This window comes from Arvicola amphibius, chromosome 3 (genome assembly GCF_903992535.2).
Source record: "Arvicola amphibius chromosome 3, mArvAmp1.2, whole genome shotgun sequence".
Lineage (NCBI taxonomy): Eukaryota > Metazoa > Chordata > Mammalia > Rodentia > Cricetidae > Arvicola > Arvicola amphibius.
The window spans coordinates 135,460,608-135,479,911 of NC_052049.1; the positions used below are offsets into that span (position 1 = coordinate 135,460,608).

A 19,304-nucleotide genomic window follows, 5' to 3' on the forward strand; every position below is an offset into this window, starting at 1 on the left:
AAGACTAGAAAGCTTGTTTGGTATGAATCATATATTTTTATAATATTCAAATATATTTCATTAATGAAATTTTACATGTAAAATGGGCAAACCATAACCTGTGTCACCATTCCCTGTCACGAACACTCCTCCATTTACTGATTAACTGTTGTAGTTTTCCAACAGTAACTTCACTTAATGTTTAATCACCAACCAGAAAATAAAAAGGCAAGATGGTGAGCAATCCAAGAATCTGACACATCCTCTGCTAAACTCTGATAGTTCCAGCCAAGACAGTCCTCCGGCCCTCCTGGCTTGTCCCTGTTCCCCAAATGACTAGAAGCTGAACGCAGGAGGAACTGTCACAAAGCCAGCACCAACGACCACAGTGCAGGCCTCTGTAAGGTGCGTGAACACACATCCAGGCAAAACACCTTCACACACGGGTAAAATATAAAAATTTAAAAGAATAAAATCGAAGAGAACAACTGCATCTCTAAAAACACAGCTTTCTGAAGCACTATATTTCCTGATTCAACAGACTTTAAAGAGCATCAGTTTTTGGAGCGAATAATACAATAATTTGTGTTCAAAACAACAGCTCTCTGTCAGCCTGACTCATGACCACTTCATGAACACAGACTATGTGAGTGTGGCCCACTCAGTGGGCAACCTAAACCAACATCTACCTCGGGAGACCAGAGTTGAGTAAACACAATAGGATATTTTCGATGGTTTTAAAACACTTACTTTTCCCATTAAAATTTATCTATTCAAATAACACAGGAAAAATACTGTAAGAAAATATTCCCAAGGGATTCAGGCCATTTTCAGTTTGACAGTTTTTTTTTTCTGAATTGATTCTTATGCTAAATGGCTGCTTATAATTGATCATGTTATTCACTATAAGGAGGCAGAAGAGGGGATAGGACCAAGAATCACATGTCTGGGAAGAACCTAGGAGATTAATAGCACAGGTTTGCTTTTATGGCTAAGAAAATAGATCCAGATAGATGCAGGAATTTAATTAGTCATAAAACCCAATACAAATGATGAATTAAAAATTAAATTTGTGTGCTCACTTCGGCAGCACATATACTAAAATTGGAACAACACAGAGATTAGCATGACCGATACACAAGGATCCCACGCAGATTTGTGAAGTGGTCCATATTTTTTTATCCACTTGGCACTTCATCTTAAAGTACTGCCTTGTAAGGGAATTATTAGAGATGCCAGGTAATGTAATGGCAATGAGATTTATTTTTTTTTAAAAAAAAAATCACCAAGTCCAGTTGGAATGGGACTGGTGGAACATGCGACCAAACCGGACTCTCTGAATGTGGCTGACGGTGGAGGAGGACTGAGAAACCAAGGACAATGGCGATGAGCTTGGACTCTACAGCATGGACGGGCTCACTGTGAGCCTTGTCAGTTTGGCTGATCACCTTCCTGGACTTAGGGGGAGTTAGGAGGACCTTGGACTTAACATAGTGAAGGGAACCCTGATGGCTCTTTGGCCTGGAGTAGGAGGGAGTGGGGGTATGGGTGGAAGGGAGGGGAGGGGAGGAGGAGGAGGAGAGGAGGAGATGGAAATTTTTAATAAAAAATGAGGAAAAAAATTCTATTGTGTGTGTAATGTGATTATGGGTTTTTTAGGCCATGACAGATAAGTGGAGACTGGAAGACAACTTTGTGAGATCTATTTCGTCTGTCTTTACCTGGTGATCAAGGTCAGGTTGCCAGCCTTGCACACCACAGACATTTCCCACTGACCCACCTCACTGATGGTCACATAGGTTAGCTGACACACTACACCAACAAAGTATGTCTTCTCACATTACAAACATGCTGTCATCTAAGGATGGAGGAAAACAAGACCATGTGAATAAAAAATCCTATTTGCATATAAAAATTAAATCTTGTTATTTTAAGATCAAGACTGCCCCAAGAGAGATGAACAAGCATGTCCAGGTCTTGTTGTGACGCCTGTTCTTTAAAGGTCATGGGGAAATACTGACAAAATGGAGATGTCCACCACCAGGAGAGGAATACCAAAAACACACTCTTGGTATTCGAAGAGTGAGTGCTCTAAGGCACTAACAATGCCACATCTATCAACACGGCGGAATCTAACAAAACATAGCATTAACTGGGGAAAAAAAACAAGTTACAGAAATATAGTCAAATTATTACCGGAAATGTTTAAAACTGCTAAAAATAAAGTCTGTTTCATTAGCACAGACATCTATCTGTAAAGTAGTACAATTATACTTATATCAATTGATAATTTAAGCATAAAACATCAGGCTGGAGAGATGGTTCAGCAGTTAAGAGCAACAGCTGCTTTTCCAGAGGACCTGGGGGTTCAATTCCCAGCATTCATATGGCAGCTAACAACTGTCTATAACATTAGACTCAGGGAAATCCAACTCCCTCTTCTGGCCCCATAGACATTGCACACAAGAGACGCACAGATATTTCTGCTGGCAAAATACCATATACATAAAATAAATTTTTTAAAAAAACTTAAAACATGCATGAAAATAGTTGGTAACAAATTAAATAATAAATAGTAAAATAATTATTACTTCTGGAAAGAAATTAAGGGAGGATTAAATTGAGGATTCACATGGGGACTGATTCTATATTAACTTAACTAATTTTTAAAAAAGATTTATTTTTAAATTGTGTGTATGCACATGCGTGGGTGCGCACATGTGCAGGTTCTTATGAAGGCCAGAGATGTTGGATTCCCCTGAGCTGAGGTTAGACCATGTGTGCACTACATGACATGGGTGCTGAGAATTGACTTCAGATCCTCGCAATGAGCAGTATGTGCTCTTTACTGTTGAGCCATCTTTCCAGCACTATAATTTCATTACTTTTAAAATCAAGCAATGGGTGCATGGATATGAGTGTTTTATATTAGCAATGATAGGTACTGGATCCCCAGTTGCTGGATTCCTCTGCCACAGATGCAATAAACCAAATCAAACCTAATTGATTAATCCAGGTTAAATGAACAGAGCAAAGTAATGCCTGGGTGACCCTTAGGAAGGCAGGGTAGTAATCACGTGGCTACCAGGTCTTATATAGCCTGTAAGCATGGTCTTGAGCAGCCCCAGGGAGGGGAGCTGATTTTTGGTGGGCTTTCTCAGGGACAGAATTTGGAATGGGAGGAGTGAGACCAGAGCACGGACTGCCCCTAGCTGGAGATCCCCAACATCCCAACCTTTTTAGGTATATATGGATGGTGGTAGAGCTTCCACCTAAACAAGCAATACTGTCATGTACACGTAAGACTTTAAAACTTTTTATTTACATGCGTATACATGTGTGTTGCCTGTGAAAGTATGAGCACATGTGTGTGGATGTGTGTGCATATGTGTGTGGGTATCTTCAGAGGCTAGAAGAGGAAGTCAGATCTCCTAGAGCTGCAGTTACAGGCAGTTGCAAACAAAAATGCTTTTTGAAAACAAATATGGTTGGATGATGCCTCAGTGGGGTGATCAAGCATGAGGGCCTTAAGCCCATGCTAAAAACACTAAAACAAAACATCGTGTGTGGCATTCTGTATCCACAACCCCAGCACTGTAGGGTAGTGATACTCCAGGGTGAGCGTGGCCCTCACAGGCCAACCAGCCTAATCAAAACAAGCTCCAGGTTTGTGGAGACATCTGTCTCGAAAAAATAATGTTAAAAGTCACAAAGGAAAACACCTGGCATTGACCTCTGAGCCCCCAAATACATACACATAAAATAAAAGGTAAAAAATAAAAATGTAAAGCAAATATTGGTTGCTTGGAAAACAAAAAAGAAGGCAGACATCCATTCACAATACATAGGAAAGCCATCCAAGTTTTAATAATGAAAGGGACTTAGAAAGATCTAGCCGCAGACAAAGCAGGCCCTTCCAGCCTTGTTCAATATAGAGGGCCTGTGAGCCCTATAATGTTAACATGTTGGGTAGGTATTCTGTGTGTGGTGGGGAGACTGGATCAGATAAAGGAGTCCTGATTTTCCATTCAATAAGAGAAGGAAGAAGACCCCCATTCTTTCCCCCGTGGGGTAAGATTTTAGGGCTCTGCTAACATCTCTGAGAAGAAAGCATTTTATGGGATACCCAAGGACTCGGCTTCAAGGAACTAGAGAGGTGTGATGTGGAGTGTGTGCCCATTCACAGTACTGCTTATAATACAATTCTCAGAAACCAGGGAGGCAGCTGGAGGCAGCTGGAAAGATGAGTTTCACCAGGACTGGGGAGGAAACACGGAGCACAGCCCAACCCATAGTAGACAGACTTCACAGAATGGGCCACCTTTCATCCTGCAATTTAGAAAGAGTTTAAAGCAAAGAAGGAGCAGACAGACTACTCCCAACTATTTCACGCTGTAGTTGAACTAGTTGACAGATGTGAATATGCTGAGCACCTCCCCCAAGAAAGGAGAGGCTGCCCTGGGTTAGTGGCAGGGCGAAAGGATGCCACTGGCTGAGTGTGGGAAAGACTGCTTTTAGGCTGGCCTTGGGAACTCTCTGTGTGGGGCAGCAGGCCAGCCCTCCTGACCTTCAGCATGAACTGTGACTTGACATACTCTGTGCTGTGGATGCTGCAGTTCAAACTACACTCAGCCTTCTCTGCTCTGGAGACTCCTGGAACTCTACCAGGGGGGCGAGGGTGGGGAAGAGGCCTGCTGCCTGAATCGAGGTCTTCAACTGGATTTTCCCTACCTGTCCCACTGAAGTTAAGGGGCTTGCTGTTGTTACATTAGGCTTTGTCTTGGGTTCTGATCTTGTGGCTGCAGGCACTAGAACCATGGTGGGAAGAAACATTATCTGGATCACTCGGCTTTTCGATAATGATAGCAAAGCACAATTCCAATACTATGATCACTCAAAGCACTGAACGTTTTTCTGCATCAATTGTCCATTCCCTTTGATGCTCTTTAAGAGGCAGAAATTTAACATCGTGTTTATACAAGTGAAAAGAAAAAGATTTACTTCTGTTTAAAAGCACAATTGAAAACAGCTGGAACCCCAAGTTGTCTGCATATGCGTTATATGGTTTGTCGATTTACATTTCTGAGCTATTTCAGTGGAGAGCTTCCCAACTACTGAAATTTACTTAAGAGAAACCTATATATACTCTCTTAATTACAAAGGTTGACTTTTTATTTTACATAAATTGGTACCCTCAGAGGTCAGTCAGATCCCCCGAAACTGTAGCTCCAGGTGGTTGTGAGCTACCATATGAGTGCTGGGAATCAAATACAGGTTCTCTGGAATAGCTGCAAGTGCTCTGTACCGAGGAACCATCTCTCCAGCCCCCTTGTTTTTGGTTTATGAGTCAATAGCCTTGCTATTTAGCCTAGGCTGGCCTCAAGCTCAGGATCTTCCAAGCCAGCCTCCTAAGTGGTGGGGCCACAAAGGTTTTTACTATTAGCAATTCAGACGCAGCACAGGCTGCTCAGGCCAGTTTCGAAACTCTCTGCCAGCCACATTTTGCCTAGGCTTGTGTGTACTTCTGAACACGGAGAATAATGAAATTTGAGCTGGTTTCTAGGTGATTACTTAAAATCTCTAACTAGTGAAATTGGAAAAAATGAGTCACAGACTTACTTTAAATATTTTTTACAAAGAAAAAAAACCTGGAGGAAATGTATAAAAGTAGAATTATAATTAAGAATGCTACTTAGACTTTAGAAGGAATGGTTAAGGAATTATTCTTTTATAAATAAACATTCTGTGAGTTTTAAATCTATTGTCACCATATAGTCAGAGCTGCCTACTTTTGTATCCTTACGTTAAAATTTACTATTTGCCTTCCAGCTTGAAAATTTTAGTCTAATATTTAAGAGGCAAACATTTAGATGAGACTTTAGATAGCCACTGAAAGCTATGCATATTTGTGTTAGCTCAGTTAAGTCGATGCTGTTAAGGTGAACTAGCAAGGGCTCAGAAACACGACTTACCATTTACAAGACTCCTGACAGCCAGATGGTGGCACATGCCTTTAATCCCAGCACTTGGGAGGCAGAGGCAGGCAGATCTCTGAGTTCGAGGCCAGCCTGGTCTACAAGAACTAGTTGCAGGACAGGCACCAAAGCTACAGAGAAACCTTGTCTCGAAAAAACAACACCAACAAAGACTCCTGACATACTAACAAATGCAGTGTGACCTTTCATAGTTCTTCAGGCCTTCTACTCTATGAACAGGAAGTGGCAAGCTAAGTCCATCTGTGGTAGAAATTAACCCTGACACAAATCACCACTTCCTGCTTAAAAAAGCTGCATAGCTTTGCACTATTTTAGAATTTTCTACTTATATCTCAATTAAATAAGACAGCTGTACCCATTAGATCTGATCGGACTAACAAGAGATGAGAAATCAGGATTAGTTCTACAACCTGGGGAAGAATCCTCAATTTTTCTTTAGGCCACAACATACATGACAGAAAAAAAGCCCTACGGTGAAGCACAGATTAATTTCTTTGGCGCTGCTGGGGAGAGAATTCTGAGCCTTGGAAATACTAAGCAAGTACTGTGCCAGTGAACGGTGTCCTGAACCGTGTGTACTTGAACAACTTATGTGTGTGCTTCTGTCTTAGTGTTGCTGTGACAAGCTGACCATCCGGGGTTTCTGGAAGAATGTGGAAGACTAGAAAAGCAATTGTACACTGTAAGTGGGGTTAAGAGGCCATCCCAGTTGGAGCTTTCTAACCGTAGAGCTGAGAACCAGGTAGAATATGGAGACCTGGCTCAAGAGGCTTCAGAGGAGAACAATGTTAGCAATCAGGCTAGAGAATTCTTGTGATATTCTCGCAAAGACTGTGTTGCTTTCTGCCCCTGTCCTAAGGACATGCCTGAGGCTAACATAAAGAGTTTGTACTAACTTTGTTGGCAGAGGTGGTTTCAAGACAGCCTGATATTGACTCCATTATGTAGTTATGCAGGTCTAAAAGAAAAGAACAAGCAGGGCAAAAAGAAATAAAAATTTACACTTTGAGAAGAAAAAGCACATCAGGAAATTTAATGTTGTAACTAAGTCTTATGCTTAAAGGTGTGAGGAGTTTAAAGAAAGGCCTGACGGTAAATGAAACAAAGGAAGCGGTGCACTCAAGGCAAGACCCCACTCCCAAGTACCAACCTGTCTTAGCTCCTTTTCTGCTGCTGTGAAGAAACACTATGACCCAGGCAACTGAGAGAATCAAGTTTACTGGGGGCTCACAGTTCAGAGGGTATACAAATGATCAACATGGAGGATAGCATGGGTGGGGAAGACGGGGGGGAGCAGGCATGCATGAACCTGGAGCAGCAGCTCAGAGCTTAATCCTGATCCACAAGACAGAGAGAGCTAACTGGGAATGGCATGGGCTTTTGAAACCTTTTACCTGCACACATACATGGACCTCACACACACATGCATATGCTCACAGGTACTTATACACACACAGGAAATGTGTCTCAAGTGTTAGTCTGGACGTAACAATGAGTTTGACATTTATCATGAGGGAATTTAAGGTTGTGAACAGATGTTTTGTCTTCAATCAAATCTCTGTTCACAAAGAATTTTATATGCGAACTCTTCTTGAAAAATGGAAGTTCGGAAAGCTCTGAGATTTCCATTTTCTCCCCATGATTAACTCATGATCACTTCAAGAACCAAGCTTCTCGAAAACGAAACCAGCTGCATCTCCTCTGCTCCATCCATGTTGCCAAGAAAGTCACCTCTGCAACAGGAAAACCTCTATATGAGTCACCAGACTCTAAGCCAGGAACTGCCTTGTCTGGACTTTTAACAATTCAGTCCGGCTTGTTCACTTAGAGGTTAAGGAAAAACTACAGTCACTGAAAAAAAAAAAAGATCTTAAAAACAAACAGCAAATCCCTCACTTTATACATTACTGCAATGGGGAAAAAAACAGATTGCCAAATCACTGGAGTTAATTTTGGAAAAATGACAACTACAGTCCAATGATGCTGAAAAAAAAATGCATCAAGACATGGACTGGATCTCTTGGATCTGCCCATGTACTGAACATTATCATTCTATCCATTCATTTAGAAGCTGAGAAGAAAGACTAGAAGCCAGGTATAGTGGTACACACCTTTAATTCCAGCACTTGGAAGACAGAGGCAGATCTCTGAGTTTGAGGCCAGCCTGGTCTACAGGGTAAGTTCCAGGACAGCCAAAGCTACATAGTTGAGACCCTCTCTCAAAAAAAACAACAAAGGGAGGGAGGGAGGGAGGGAGGGAGGGAGGAAGGGAGGGAAGAAAAGGAAAGACTAAAATAACAGAATTAAGTCACAATATGACAGTACAAAAACTGCAAACAAAGGATAGTCTTGCTCCCTCTCAGACTCAGTTCTTTAAATAGGAACTATAAAGAGTGTTATCCATGCCATGGGGCTGAAGCAACCTTAGCAATAATTTGTTTTCTAGGTAAATTCCGAGTCACTTTGCTTACAAGAATTTTAGGTTATATAGTACAAAATATAAGACTTAGAAATTTACCTCACCCAGTTAATATGAATCAACAAACTGGGGAAGGGAGCAGAGGAGGAAGGCCTGTACCAAATTACTGGAGGCAGAAAGAGAACTCTAAAGGCATACTCGCTCCTGCAAGACCACACGGCTTCTTCCCAGCTACCCTCTCTGTGGAAACATACAGTAACTAGAGGTTGTAAAATCAACCCAAGAGAAAACTCAGCTCTGGAATCTAGTTTGCAAAGCCTTTCCTTCATCAAGTCTATTGGCATTCCAATGCTGTAGAAGAAGCCACTGATACCAAGCAATGTTAAAACCAAACAATGGAGTATGTGACAGTGAACAGAACAAAATCAGCAGAAATGACACAAGTAGAACACTATTTTTCTAATAAAAAATGGAAAACTACTAATGATTGCATCATTCTGATTTGTAAGCACATTCCCTTCTGATACAGTAATTTAAAGTTCACAGCTGTGAATATCATGGTTTGAATCTGAACTGTACCTCCAAAGTTCATGTTCTGAATACCCAGTCCTGGGTTGTGGGTGGAACACTGAAGGCTGTGGAGCCTTTTGGTGTGACCCAGATAGTGGAAGTAGTTCACTAGGAAGGTCATACTCACTTGGGATCCATGTTTGGCCACAATGTGAGGTACAGGAGGTTCAGGAAAGCAGCCATGTTTTTGCTGCCATGACAGACTGAAATGCTCTGTAACCGTGAACCAAAATAAATCTTTGAAGCTGTCAAGAATTTGGTCATATGCATTCAGAAGTAATTAGTACACTTTATAACCTCCACATACCCAATAAGCCTGTCTATGTATGTAGTCAGTTCCCACCTTAAGATGATTAACAATTTTTGTAACTTTATAGGTGCTGAAGGATTCTGTAAAAATGTCTTCCCTGGTTTAGTCTTTAAAGAAAAAAAGAAGAAAGAAGAAAGAACAGATGAGAAAAAAGAAAAAAAAAAGAGTTTTAAACAGCAATTAGCTTGATAAATCTAAGATCTTTCATCTAAGTTCCAAACCTAGAGATTTGTTCTGGTCTGGCCCAGGGATGAAGATGAACACACACATTTTCTTTAGTATCTTTTGTTCACCCAGCTATTTGCCTCCTTAAGCTTTAAGAACACAAAGAATGTGGAACAACTATATTTAAAGTATAAAATGTGGGAGTTGTCGACACATGCTGCAGCAGATTTCGAGTTTAATCTGTATTTCCGTATTTCTCTGCTGCAGGATTCCAGTATGCAAACAAGAGGAGAGCGGGAAAGGAGGAGAACTCTTTCAGCATTCGCATGAGACATCTTACAACGCCAACCCAGCACTGCCATGGTCAGAGAACCTTCAGAACCACGCTCCATACATTTTCTTAAAAGACCAAAGACACATTTCAAATTATTTTTCAGCTTTTAAAAAATAAAAACAGATTTAAAGTAGGGACTGAGATAAAGGTCGTTCTAGCCCTCTGGTAGCTAAGAAGGGGCCACGCACACTCCTGCCCAGGCGTCAGTGTTCACTGGGATGGTGCCTGCAACAGCTAAACTATTGTAACTAACCTGAGTATCTGTCAATGGGGCGAAGGGCAAAGGGTGTGTGGGATACTCACACAATGGAATTTTTCTTCTGTCATAAAGAAAAAGAAAGTTATGCTGTTTACAGGAAAATGGATGCAACTGGAAATAATCACATTAGGTCAATTAAGGCAGTCTCAAAGACAGATAGCCTACGCTTTCTCCCTTTTGTGGCTCCGAGACTTTAGAGGTCTGTAAAATCCTGTATGTATACATGACATGAAAGCACAAGAAAAGCTATTGAGGGGGATGGAGGAACAGGAGGGGGAGGGAGAAATGAGGACAAGAGAATAAGCTCAACATATATTTTATACAAAAACTTTAAATATATATAATATAAAATTGTTTAAATGCACAGGTATTTCCACCAACTCATTCCCAGTGTTGGGTAGAAAAATTATTCAATTTGTGTTGCCTTTTCCCATTCTTTCAAAACTGACAGCTCTTTCTAGATCCTGAAGATGAATGTTAAGAATTACCCAGCATCCATCAGCACCTGCTTTCCTCAGGCACACATTTCAATTTACAAAACATATGCTTTTTAGACATGTCAACCCCAGGCAATTAGCTGCCCCAACTGACAGACATGTAAAATACAAAAGGCTCATTTGGAGAGCTCTAACCTGAGGTCATGGGCACAGAAGAGATGACTTAAATTCTTACAGTGGCTGGAGGTGGACAACTGTCTTGAAAATGGCTTTGTGTGTCTGTCCGACCTCCTTACTTCTCCTGTCACTGCAGTCACTCAAGACTCTGTGCCTTATCCACCATGGAGCAATGCTTTGAAGCTGATAAAAGTCATCTTTGAACATTATCAAGATTACATAGAAACTTTCTAAGTATTTGTTATAACATTATAAAAGCAGCAAAACTTGCCGGGCGGTGGTGGCGCACGCCTTTAATCCCAGCACTCGGGAGGCAGAGGCAGGCGGATCTCTGTGAGTTCGAGGCCAGCCTGGTCTACAAGAGCTAGTTCCAGGACAGGCTCCAAAGCCACAGAGAAACCCTGTCTCGAAAAACCAAAAAAAAAAAAAAAAAAAAAAAAAAAAAGCAGCAAAACTTAAAATTCATTATGTCTACAGCTACGTAAAAACAGGAGTTATGCAAAGTAACATGCACTGCAGTAGAGTAGTTTACAACAGGACATGTGTCTGCATGGCAGGATTCTCACAATCAGGAGTTGAAATTGGTGCTTATTCTTACATTATTCTTGCATTAAGTAATCTCAAGGAAAACATTTCATTCACTATAACTGAAACATCACTCAGTATGACTAGACTTCAAATTCTGGATTAGAGCAGCTCTAGGTAGCCACCCCTGCAATGATGTCAACATCTGTTGTTTATCTGGGGGAATAAAGAGGCACACCAAACTAGCTCATTTGTTCTGTGTGAAAAGAAGATTGCGAATGGGGAATTGTTATGTTAGTGTTTTTGTTATTATCAAGATTCCGCAGGAAAGTGAGCTGGCCAGAAGCATAGCTAATGAAAGTGAAGCAGGAAAGAAATAGAATTAATCACGCCAGTTCGCCTTCAGCAGTTACTCTAGCACCGAGAAGTAAGAGGGTAGTAGCTATTTCCTGGGAAGTATGCCAGCTGGGGGGCTACAATCTCTAGCTATCAAATTGCCCAAATTTGTTCCCCACTCCCTACCCCTATACTTCCAGTTTATTTGCTGCCACCTGTAAGAGAATGTGAAAAAAAAAGATGAACACCAAGTTCCATTTACATTGTATGTTTTGTGATATCTACACAAACAGACCCAGAAAGCAGGCATCCTATGTAGATGTCATTTGTCCATTCTGTCGCTATTTCTAATCAGCTCAGATAATTCCAAGTTTGCTGTACTATAATTTATCCAATTAATCTAATCAGCCATGAAACAGAAGAGGGCAACAGTGCAGTCTTTGATAAAGTGAGCTCACTGGGCTTTAAAAACTGCTCAGCTGAGGACATAGTTAACTTCTACACAAAGGGCAAAAGTGACTTTGGTAAACACTCTGCCTTCTTTTGAGATGGGGACAAGAAGTTGAGGTTGGACAGTCTTAAACTCAAATTCATGATCCTCATACCTCAGCCTCCTGAGTGTTGGAATTATAGTCATTTGCAACCACGCCTGGCTTACTTTCTATATTTTTAGCTCGCCTTTCTATTCATAAGACCCCATATAACAACAGGATGTTAAACCTAAGAACAAAATAAAACAAAAAATAGGCACATATAGTATTTTGAAGTAAATTCATGGGTGCAGAGATGGAAAGTTCTATATTTCTACATGTCTGGAAAGAAACCCAGAATGTTTCAAATAGAAACAGTTGAGGGCTTCTGTTTGTTTCTTTCAAAGCAAAAAAGAATAACATCATCTGAAAATGTTACTTCTTCAATCAAAAGGTTGATTCCCAATGTTAAGCTTTGTGACTGATACAAACTGTCCGGCTGTAACCCTAAGTGACTACCACAGAAAATGAGACAGAACTATGTACTCACCATGACCATTTCAGACACATGGTCATTTCAAGGTGTCCTCAGGCAAGCCTGGGGCAGAATTTCCATCTCTAGTGGCTCCCAGTTTGGCCCAGTGCAGTCATTAGGTCTAGAACGGTCTAGAAAGGCACATGACAGTGGTGCAGAGAAGTTGAGATGCACAGCACAACGACTGTGTGGTTTTAGCCCCAAATGGTCTGCAAGGAGACTGAGAAGACGAAGGAAAATGCTGCTGGCCATGTGGAAATAGAAGAGATCACTACCATTGGGACAGCAATGCCTTTCAGGAATTTCTGAGGGTGACAGAAGAAAGCAGTGGTGGGGAACGGGACTACATTCTGAAAATTTGATATTTAACCTACATTGGGTAAGTAATGTACATTTCCTGGCCTCTAGGCTAAAGGCTGAGACCAAAGCTGAGAAGTGGCAGGCTTGGCCCTTTTCAGAGTTTGCAGCCTCGGTGGGAAATAGGCTCAGTCCAGTTTCAGTAGAACAGGAAATGTTCTGAGGCTGCAGGCAGGAAGGTTTTGCTAATGCAAATATAAAAGCCACACTTTGGTGACCAATGAAAGGACAAATGTCAGGATTTCATTTTTCCAGAGCCTGGGGCACCTCCTGGAGCTTGATGCTGAGTCAGGCATTGCGTACTCAAAGAAGAGTGGTGGGTTCTGAGGACCTCCAGATAGCACCAGAAGGTCATCACGTGCTAAGCCTGCTCCACACTTGGGCCTTTTCAGAAGCAGGAACTAACACAGATGATGAACCTAAAATGTCAAGTTGCCTGTTTAATGCTGTTTCTACAAACTAGTGCATGATTGTGTCCCCAAAGGTGGGAATAAACAAGTGTCACCTGCCTATCACAAATGAAAACTATAACAAGGGAAAACTTTTCTTCTTGTTTATAAGCAAATTTGACTTAAAATTTAAGACAACATAGTATTCATTATACTATCCCTTTCATGTCACCTCTTAGCAGCCCGGCAAATCAAATACATTCTGGGTCAAGTCTGAAATTCTCACTAAATCCTAAGGGTTTTGATGGCTAGACAAAATTGAAAATTATCAAATATAATTAAAAAATAATAATATTAGCCAGGCATGATGAGGCATGCCTGTAATCCTTAGCATTCAGGCTGATGTCAGAGGACTGTGAGTCTGAGGTTAGCATGGACTACACAGTGGTACCCTGCTCCCCAAAATTCCGAAGAATAAAAAAAAAGACATAGTATTAAAAAACAAAACAACAAAAACCTATTGATTTGGTTCACAGTAGGTCAGCCTACAGAGAATATTGAGCTCCTGACTCAAAAATCCCTCATCTGATAAGCACAGTGACATAAAAGATGTGACTACATTTACTGTGTCCTAAAGGACCATCCTTCCCCCTGCTTCAGCAATAAAGAACCTGAGGCACAAACAGGTTAAGTACCTTGACTGAAGTGCCACAGTGGTGTAGTCTTTACCCATGAGAGATACATTCCAAGTTCACTGGATGCTAAAAATTGACAGTACCAAACCCTCTCATCAGATGGTCCCTGACTATCAGTACTGTGAAAAAAATGTATGCTTAGTAGAAGTGGTATTTTGAATTTTGGTCTTTTCCTGTCTTGTATTCAGAATGATGCCCCCTGCCTGTGATCCCTGGAAGCAGCAGTACACAGTAACAGGACGCAGCTCCCTATTAGCTGGGCTGCTATGAGCATGAACAGCTAACACTCCCAGTACAGTGTGTCACTGGTGGTTTAAGACAGAGGCACGCAGAAGGTCAACTTTTACTAGGATGTAGGTGTTCAGCTGGAACCTCCAGCTCACTCCTCTTGGTCCAGAAAGTCCCATTTCTCTTGCTCCAAACCCCACCGTCTCAGAGAATCTCCAACTAAGAAAAGGTGCAAAAGAGCCCAGTTGTGCATTCTTGGTGGCTGTGGCAGCTCCTCCCCTGAAGTTTCCAGTAGCCCAAGATCCCGCCTAAAGTGGTCGGCTTTTGACCACACTTAGGCACAAACCCAGCTGTGGAGGACACTTCATCACCCTTCACCTACAAGGTATATAAGCTCCCTTCTTTAGTTCGGCCATGTGACTTCTCTGGCCCCCCCCCATCTCCGGGGCTGGAGGACTTGCCCGGGAGTTGCTTTGCTCAAATATACCTGTTCTTTTAGTTTTTCAACTTGGCTTGGTCTAGCTTATGGCATCAGTGGAGAAACCTACTATCACAATACAGAAAACCTATTAGTAGACACGTGTGTCATCTGACTTTGCCCACACTTTAAACAGGCGAGGCCATGTTTGAAGTGAGAAACTTGCCCCTACTCTTGGGCATGAACTGTCTTTTTCCTAAACACCTCTTTGTCCTGTCTGTTGCTTAAATTTCTACTACAATGGTTTTTTATAATAAACTTCAACTCTGCTTCATTAAACAACTTGCATGCCATGGAAAATGCATATGTATACACACATATTCACACATACACAATTACATGCACAATTGATCATCAGATATATTTTGAAACATAGTTCTAGATAAACCAAAAATGACCTACTCATCCTTTTCTTTCTTTCTTTTTTTTTTTTGTAGTGATGATATTGGTACTCTAACTGAGCTACATCCCCAGGCTCACCATGGCATCCTTTGAACTAGAAAGGAGTCTATCAATAAAGATCTACTTTGAGTTAAAAGTAAATCTCTCCCTTATAGAAAGACTCAAATGAAAGGTTGGGAGATGGGCAGAGGAAATTTTCCGCTCATAGGACTGAAGTATCTCATGCAAGTCTACTGGGATTGTGACATACTGTATTCAGGGAAAGAGCCTGCTTCTGCAGGGAGGCCAGGAAAAACCAGAAACCAGGGTACTAGCTATGGTCAAACTGTTCTTAGCATTTAGAGTTATCTCTTAAATATATAGAAATATCTTCTAAGATGAGGTGAGTGCTTGATATAATTTTGAATAATGGCTGTATCTTCCAATTCTGAGTTTATTTTTTAAAAATATTTATTTATTCATTATGTATACAAGTATTCTATCTGTGTGTATGCCTGCAGGCCAGAAGAGGGCACCAGACCTCATTACAGATGGTTGTGAGCCACCATGTGGTTGCTGAGAATTGAACTCAGGACTTCTGGAAGAGCAGGCAATGCTCTTAACCGCTGAGCCATCTCTCCAGCCCCCCAATTCTGAGTTTATAATGAGAAAGAAACTATACTGCAACCAACAGATGTCCATAAGAATTAAAAAGTAACAGTCTGCAACTCTGTGACATCACTGAAGCCCCTGAACCACTGGAGTGAACTGAGAGTTTATAATGTGTTTCTTTGTTCTGATCATCACAGACTACCTGCAGATGGAGGAAGGGATAATGGAAATTTATTTCCACTCAGAGACAACTGAGGCCAAAGCCACTGTGCAATAAGTGGTAGGGCTTGGATCCTGGACCTGGGTATTCTTCCCATTATATCATGCTGCTTCATTAGAAGTTATTTGTGGGAGAATAAGAACAGATGCTTCTTGTTTGTTTGTGTTTTTGGAGGCAGGGTTTCTCTGTAGCTTTGGAACCTGTCCTGGAACTAGCTCTTGTAGACCAGGCTGGTCTCGAACTAACAGAGATCCGTCTGTTTCTGCCGCCCAAGTGCTGGGATTAAAGGTGTGTGCCACTGCCGCCCAGCAAGAACAGATCCTTTTATACCTGCTTCTGAGGTTGTACTTTAGGGGATGGCGGGAAAGATGGCAGGCAAAAGAAAATTTTCTTCTTTAAATAAATGTCTCTCAGTCAGGGTCTAACAAATCATTTTAATAATTTATAATAGAAGGAATTTATTGTATACTAAAAAGGTATCAGCATGTAGGCTTTATTTTAAAATAGGCCTGTTTATTTTGTGGTGCTAGCAATGGAACCCAGATCTTTGCACACGCTAAACAAGTCCTTTCCCACTGAGCTCCTATCCTCAGCCCACAGCAGGAAGAATTTAAGAAATGGAATTGGTTATACAAGCCATGAAGTTGCTGAAAGCCAAACTGGTAGAAGGTTTAGCATTAACAGGGAGCATACAATCCCAGAGACCAGAGAAAGAGATGGTGTTTCTGGAGCTGAAGGCCTGGGGTCTCTTAAAGGAACATGGAAGCAAGGTGGATCTGCTTCCATAGGACCACAGAAAATGTCTCTGCAGAAGAAGCCACCCCAAGGAAAAAGGGAGAACTCTCTAGCTTCTCTTTCTCCTTTTACATAATCTCTCACCCAGTCTCTGGGCAGCTGCTTAGGACCCTGGATGGCAGAGGGACAGAGAAACCTGAGGGGAAACTATGAATTACAGCTGACACTCGGCTATTAGAATCAAATGCGTGGCCCTGTGTAAGCCTCTGAGATTTTGGGTTATCAAGCCCCAGCAGAAGTTGATGGAAACAGATCTCCACAATAACGAGCAGGTAAAATAAATATGCAGGGAGAAAAATGAACTAGAGACTCAGAAGTGAAGTAGTGACAACAGTTATCTCCTATAATTTCTTTGAGGAAAACATTTCTATTGTTCATCTGTGAGCCAAAGGCAAAGAACAAGTACACAGACTGGCCCCCACCCATGGCCTGGTGCGCACGACAGGCACAGTCAGCGACTGACTAAGAAGTGCTGCGACCCCAGCTAGAAGGGAAAAACAGGCAGGATCATGACTATGGAAGCTTCACAATCAACTGGGCAGTTTGGGACAGGCTGACCCAGTGACCTGAGAGTGTCATATGCTGTCAAGTCAGGAACCAGGCCCTCTAAATAGGAAGTCTGTCCCTGAGTCAGCACCATGGCCAAGAAGTACTAATATAACTCACAGGCAGCCAATGACAGGGCTGGGGACCCCAAGCTTCTTGGTTACACCACTTCTATCCAAATACAGTACAGTCCTGTTAGTAATTTACACTTCCTTCTCCCAAAGTAGAAAGAAGCACCGCTGGATGTAAGCAGCCTTTTTAGCTCATGTAATTATCCACCTTAAAGTACAAAGCCCCACCCAACATACCCAACCCTATTTTTCACAATTCCGTAGGACAAACCACCTCAGAAATGCCTCCTTCATGCTCTGGTGTGTGGTGTTCCTGTCTCTAAGGGGCAGGATTCTCCCCTGGGGGAGGTAGTACTCATCCCCTAAATCCCTAAATCTGCCATTGCTCCAACCAGCACAGTGCCTCCATTTGCAGTAACTCCGCCGCTGGTCTCCAGGGATCCCACATGCTACTCTCTAATCTAAATCCTCACAGGACCTAGAATGGGTATGGTTAGACTACATTCAGTTGCTTCTGTTGTTCTGCATGGTAAAGTTTTACTTTTCCAATTTGACTTGAGCAGAAGGCCCAGCACTGTGAGTAGCTGGGTGAAATGGCTGTCTGAAAGAACGAGTGGAAGGAGAGCCTTTAAAAGGCCAGAGCCAAAAAAAAAAAAAAAAAGGCCAGAGCCTAATCTCTTACTTACGGCTCTTCATTTGCAACCTCAGTTCTATTTGCCAAGTGAGTACCGGGCACTCAGTAAATACTTCCTGACATTGATTAATTACTTTGGACTACACTCAGGTTCACACAGCTCTAAACTGATCCTACTGGGATGCATCTTAATGATGATCTGAACAGAAGTTACATATTTGGACAGCTTTAGTGTATAAACACACAAAAATGAACAGGCATGAAAGCCGTTTTGAGACATTTAAATTATTAGAAAAAGCACAGTAATTAGTACACATAAAACAGACATCAAGAATTCAAGAAGGAGAAGAAACAGCAGTGCAGTCCTGAACAAAACGGAAGGGAAGGAAGAGTTCCGCTACTATTTCCCAACCTAACCTTTGAAATCATCATTTAAATTGGCTTGGGAGCTTTTCGTTTTTTTTAATCCACATACAACAAAACAAATGCCCACAATGAGATAAACCCCAACTGCGTAATTATATTAGGTGACTAACACACAAACACTAGCTAAGTAAAAAACCACCAGCAAAGTAAAAAGAACTGATTATTTCCTGTTGGATGGGAAAGTCTCCCTTTCCCAGAAGCCACCTTTTCTGAAAACTTGGAAAACAGTCACAGAACTGTAGGCTGCCGAAGTTTGTGTGCTGTGTGGGAACGTCTGCCATTGCTCCAACCACCAGAAGGGCTTCTTCCAGGGTCCGTGGAGAAAGACCAAAAAGCAGGAAGCCCAAAACCAAGAGAGACAATAGGCTTATTACCCAAGAGACCTTAACAAAAACACAGCCAGCCAAGCCAGCAGCCAAAGCTCCATCAATAGAGCCTTGACAGTGAAAAGGGCCAGTTTCTTTCATGGAAAAGGGGATCTGTCCAGTCAAATGTAGCCTCTGTAGAAAGGACTTGTTTTTAAAATGAGCTGAATCTTTAGTGACAAAATGAAGGGACAGCAATGGCTTTCGAGCTTTTCTGACCCACAGGGTAGAAATACTTTTTTATGATGTATCCCCCCTCCAACACACACACCAAAGTTTGATAAAATCGTATCTGTGTATCTGACTTATACTTTTTTTGACACTATCTTACTACGTAGCCTTGGTGGCTTAAAACTCCTTCTGTAGACTAAGCTGGCTTCAGACTTGAGGCACCTTCCTATTTCTGTCTTCCGAGTGCTGGACTCAGAGGGTGAGCCATCATGCCTGGCTGACCGGGTACATGACGTGGACTCTGCATTCTGGACTATTTTCTTCCCTTCCATTAAAAACAAAAAGTTGCCATGGACACACTAAATTGACTTCATGATCCAATAGTGAATTGTAATTCACACGAAAAAAAATTGGCTTATTGAAC

The 19,304-nt window shown here is 41.7% G+C and overlaps 1 protein-coding gene and 1 non-coding gene across 2 annotated transcripts in view; one reads left to right on the plus strand and one right to left on the minus strand.

Annotated features, from left to right (window-relative positions):
- Rab8b (RAB8B, member RAS oncogene family) overlaps positions 1-19,304 on the minus strand; it is a 70,327-nt gene that overhangs the window by 20,927 nt on the left and 30,096 nt on the right.
- Positions 1,054-1,157, plus strand: LOC119810880. Its single transcript, XR_005284824.1, has one exon. It is a non-coding gene; the product is annotated as a U6 spliceosomal RNA (small nuclear RNA).